This window comes from Arachis duranensis, chromosome 3, assembly GCF_000817695.3.
Source record: "Arachis duranensis cultivar V14167 chromosome 3, aradu.V14167.gnm2.J7QH, whole genome shotgun sequence".
NCBI lineage: Eukaryota > Viridiplantae > Streptophyta > Magnoliopsida > Fabales > Fabaceae > Arachis > Arachis duranensis.
The window spans coordinates 78826843-78832907 of NC_029774.3; positions in this window are offsets into that span (position 1 = coordinate 78826843).

A 6065-nucleotide genomic window follows, 5' to 3' on the forward strand; every position below is an offset into this window, starting at 1 on the left:
TTAGCCGTGCGATAGCTGTACATGGTATTTTTCATCCGAGACGAGAAATTTGATAGTTGATTAGCCGTGCAGAGGCCGTGCCTGGTATTTTTCATCCAAGAGGATCATACAGCTTTCCATTGAAGGAATTCATGTGTGTTTGGAGAAGACAGTAGGAAAGCAGAGATTCAGACGATAGAGCATCTCTAGAACCTCAATCTGTTCCTCACTATTGAATCATAAGTAACCTTTTATTTCATGTTATTTATTTTTCATAAACAAAATCATCTTTATCATTAATCTTCTGACTAAGATTTACAAGATAACCATAGCTTGCTTCAAGCCGACAATCTCTGTGGGATCGACCCTTACTCAAGTAAGGTATTACTTGGACGACCCAGTGCACTTGCTGGTTAGTTGTGCGGAGCTGTGAAAAGTGTAATCACAATTTCGTGCACCAATAATGATGGTTGATTAGAAATGGTATTATTGGAAATTGGGATGAGAAAGGATGTATGACATGTTAATGTGTTTGTCTTTTAGCCATTTGATTGAGAAGTGTTAAAATGGTTGGGTGGTGGTTTTGTGAATTGTGGTAAAATGTTAATGTGTGAGTTGAGGAGGCTTGATGTTGATTTTGGTATATTTTGATTGATTTCAAAAAGGGTTGAAATTGGCATGTTTTGGGTTGATTTTGAAAAGGGATGAAATTGGTTTGTTTTGAAAATGGCACTTTGTGGTTTTGTATAAAAATATGGTTTTTGGGCATACTTTGACGGGGCATAACTTGGACTCTAGATCCCCGTTTTGTGCCAAACTTGTTTAGAAATAAAATTGGATCTAGAATGTCCATGGCGTTTGAAGAACGAGCGAAAAATGATTTAAAATGAAGAAGTTATATCCGTTGGAAATTTGGGGGTTGAATCTGTGAATTCTGCAGCTTTTAACTTAGAAATTTTTTTAGTAGAATACCCCCCACGTGTAGGCGTGCTTGACGCGTGCGCGTCGTTTTTCAGAAACGCGCCATCTACGCGTGCGCGTGGCCGACTTGTAATCTATTTTATCTAATTGCATTCTAACAGGTGGTCTAAACACAAACGGAAGCTATTGCAATTGAACCAATACATAGAAATAATTTAGTAAATTCTTATAAGACAAAAGTTTTAGAATGCAAACAAATTTAAAATCTTCATAAAATTCAATTAAAAAAAGAACGAAAAATTACAACTTACAAAGGGTGCTTCAATTCTAGAAACGTTTTGCCACAAATTTGATTGGGTGGAGTGTTATAGTTGATGGAATATTCAGTTGGAGAGCCCCTACCCAACAAAGACTTTGAAATTTTAGTTTATGACGATTTTGGAGAATAAAGTTTTTTTCCAACTGAAACTGAACCTTTGCCTGGTAATTCTTTTTTATGCCGAGCATTAGTCTTCTTGACTATTGTTCTAACACTTTTGCCTACGAGAGACTTGAGTTTTTCCATAATAGCATCTGTTAGTGGTGTGCCAAGAATAGGAGATATAAAGGGAAAAGGGCATGGAGGCATATGCATGTGAATCGAAGGAGGTGTACATGGAGGTGAGATCTGAGTAAATCTTGAAAAACAACCATAGAAATTTGGCAATATAGGGTGAAAGAAAGACATCATGGGGGTTGAGGTAAACCACTAGAAAAATTCGTTTGCTTGATAAAATATATCTTTTGAAGATTATTAACAGTTTATTTGATTTGCTTGAGGTGTATATCCAATATTTCATATTTTAGATTGTTCACCTATTAAAGAGATAACATCATTTTAAAATATTTTATTATTATTTTTCAAAAATAATTTTTATCAATAAATTTTTGTATTTAAAAAATTTTATTGATTTATTAAAATAGATTTCATATTTTAAATTAATTAGTTTTTACAAAATGTATGTCATATTTTATAGAATCAAAAGCCCAAATAAATAGAAAAGAAAAATTTTAAAATTATGAGAGAACTAAAATATGATGAATGGCAAAAACAAAAAAAAATTAATATCACAATATAAAATCAAGGGATAAAAATGATTAAACACATTTCATTATAAAACACTTACCAAAAGAAATTTAAAAAAGAGCCCACAAATATAAAAAAAGGGCAAATTAATAACTTATTATATTTTCAAAATTAAAATATTTGTTATATTTTATAGGTAATGGGGAACTTTACCTATGTCACTTTAGTTTTTTCTTCTTTCATGATTTTTTTTTGTGCTTAAACAATATTGTGTTATGGTGACTGTATGAAAAAGAAAAAAAATCATAAGGTACATCATTAGTTATATTAGCATTTAATATTTGTTAAAAAAATACATTATTATAAAATAATATTATGTGAAAAATCTGAAAGATATCTTAATAGGATCAGTTTAGATATCAATCCTAGCTTATTTGGACATAGCTTCGTTGACTCCATCTCTATCTATGGATTCTTATAAATAAAATTAAATAAAAAGAATGAAATGATTCGAAAAAATGTGTATTAGTGAGATTTAATCAACTAATTCTATTAATTTTATAGTGTGGTTTAGTACATATTTTCACAAGGCCATTTCCATTGTTGTTTTTGATAAGTTTATTGATTTTAGTCCCTTACACATTACCGCATAGAATTTTCTATATTTATTTTCAAAGTTTCTGAATTTGACCTATCATAATTATACATAATTTGTGAGTTTCCTATTTTATCTTTATTAGTATTTCGAAGGTTACCTGAAACTGAAGGTTGATCTCAGATGAGATCTATTGCTGTAGCTAGAGCTGTCATGTCCAACTTGCTGGATCTGGCAGTGCGGCTGATCCTTCGTTACCGGAGGGTGGTGGTACATGCAAGAGACTCTGATGCTTAAGTTAGCACGTACTTTAGGCAGATTTTTGTGTAGAATCGGAGTGTGTGTTATACCTGGGTGCTCCAGTGTATTTATAGTAGTGTGGAGTGACCTTCCTTGAGATAAGTTAGTTATTTTATCTTATCTTTTGTGGGTGAGTCCCCTTATCTTTTGGCTAGTCACCTTTAGATGGGTTGCGATCTTCTACTTTGGGCCTATGTTGCAGCGAAAATTGGTGAATTAAAAATTATGAAAATGTGTACGTTACAAGTATAGTTCTTAACTCACCGGAAATCCACTTATCAATTTAAAAATATGTCACAGAAATTCAAATTTTAAATACTGGGAGTATGAATCCCAGGTCGTCTCCCAACGAGTTGCAGAAAGGTGTGCTATTTTATCAATCAGATGTTTTCAAAAAGGTTTGAGTTGAATAACAGAAAATTAAATTGATGAATTTGAACAATGTAAATAAAAGCCTTGACTGGGAGTTGATTAGTTGGAATTCCTATTATAGTTGGAGTACTCTCAAGATTAATTGATAATTAAAAGTTATTCTGTTTGGTTATCCCTTACTAGGCAAAGGAAAGTCAAACACGTTGGAATGCTACGTCTGTTCGCAATTTGCAACCCACTTAATTAAAAGGGATTGGTGTTAGTGACTAGAAGGCAATCCAACAGTAAACCCAATTACAATCTTTCTTTCAAGCCTTCCAACTCAATTGGTTCCTTTCAATCAACTCCCCATCAAGTTAGGGAACTACTCACTCATTGTAAATAATAAATCCATAACATATGAAAGGGAATCAAAAGAAGACATGATTATTGGAAGGTAAAATGGATTAAAATGAAAGAAATAATTCTTGTATTAAATAATCATAAAAGTATTCCAATGACAAAATTGAACAAGGCAAAGAATATGGAAGAAATAGACCAAGTTAAAAGAACGAACTAGAATGACAAAATCTTGATGAGGAAATAACTCTTCTCAATATCCCAATGCAAAAGTAGTAGAAATATAATATCCTAAAAGTATCAATTGTGTAGAGAGAAAACCTAGAGGAGGAGTCAAAACTAGATCTAAAAACTCAAAACTGTGTAGAATGAATGTTGTCTTTTCGTTTCTGCATGTTCTCTGGCTCTAGTCTGCTGTTCTGGGCCGAGAACTGGGTCAAAACAGGGCCCAAAATCGCTCCCAGCGAAATCTGCAGATTATGCAGATCGCGCATGTCACGCGATCGCGTCGTCCACGCGGACGCGTCATTCGCGTTTTTCCGTGCCACGCGTTCGCGTCGTCCACGCCTCCGCGTCACTTGTGCTTTTCCTTTCCTCGCGGTCGCATGAGCCATGCGGCCGCGTCACTGCGATTTCTTCTCTTCTGCGCGAACGCGTGAGCCATGCGGCCGCGTCACTTCTCACTGGTTGTCTCCTCAATTTCTTGTGTTCCTTCCATTGTTGCTGGCTTCCCTTTCAATCTCCAACTCATCCATGCGCTATAAAGCTTGAAACACTTAACACACAGATCACGGCATCGAATGGGGTAAAGGAGAACTAAAATGCATAATAAAAAGTCTCTAGGAAGCAGTTTTCAACCATGTAATAATTCCAGGAAGGAAATATAAATGCATGCTAAATTAATGAATAAGTGGGTAAGGATCATGATAAAACCACATAATTATACACAATGTAAACCATAAAATAGTGGTTTATCAACCTCCCCACACTTAAACATTAGTATGTAGAAATTCATGCAATGCAATACAACCTATATATATACAAATGCAACTATATGATTCTTGCCCACTTGATCAAAAGTAAACAAGCTCTTCAAAACAATTACAAATCAAATTTTATTAATTCTATCACTATACAGTAAAATAGATAAAAGTTCAAGAAGATAACTCGTGAAAGCAGGGAACATAAAAATTTAAGTATAGAACCCTCACTGATGATGTATGTACGCTGTAATCTCTCTAGTGTATAGGGTGATTACTCTATCCTTCTCTAATCATGCTCTCTAATTTTTGTTTTTCTCCTAACCAATCAACAACAGTTAATATGCTAATACAAACATCATGAGGTCTTTTTAAGGTTGTAATGGGGCCAAGGTAAGGATAGCGATATATATATGGTTAAGTGAGCTTATAAATTGAATCTTTAATTAACCCAGCTTTAACTCAACCTATATATTTTATACAACTTTAGAATTCATACCTAGCTACCCAGAATTCCCTTTTACCTTCCATACTCATGTATCAAATAAATTTTTTTTTATGTGTGCATTGATCCTTGAATTTTTAATTTCACATTGGGGTAATTTTGTCCCCTTATTCATTAAACATAGCTTATCAATGCACATAGATTTGTAATTCTTATAGCTTCACATGAGTAGGTACCCAAATTCCCATTATATTATCATGATACATTCCCTTTATAATTTTTTTCCCACATATTCCCATACTTAACTAGCATACACAATTCTATCTTAAGCTAACCAAAGATTCAATTTGGGATATACAGTTGTTTTTCCACTTAAGGCTAGTAATGTGGTAAAATACAGAACAAATGGGATTTTAAGGCTCAAAGTGGTTAACAAAGGTAATTAAAAAGGGTAGGCTTAATTTGGATAAGTGAGTTTAAACAAATAATGGCCTCAATCACATGCAAGCATATAAACATAATAACTATTGGACATATAGGATGAGACAAAATATAGACTACAATCATAGAGAAGTAAACACACAAGAATAAAATAATCATGGTTAAATAATGTAACCATGCATAAAGGCTCAAATTTTCACAGGTTGTGTGTTCTTTAGCACAAAAATTATGTTCCAAATACAACTTCAAGCAGATTTATCCTAAAAAAATTAGGATTAGAATTAGTGAAATTTGTTCGAAAGATATTTTTTAGAAGAAACTTATTATCTTTTCAATCAAGTAGAACATGCATGCAACTAACCATTTCTAAAAAAAGAAAATCTAACTAAAATATCCTAATTTATTGGTGCTAGGGAAGAGAATTTACCTCCGGAAGTCAGGTACGGACCGACCTCCCCACACTTAAGGCTTTGCACCGTCCTCGATGCCATCTGTCAGGAATAATGGTGGGCTGGTGGCAGTGTCTCCACAGTCGGGGCTGTCAAGGCTCCCTGTGCTGGTGAAGGACGTGGAGTCCGGGGTGGCTAAGCCTCTGCAATCTCCTCGAAGCAGCTCCCTGAGGTGTTT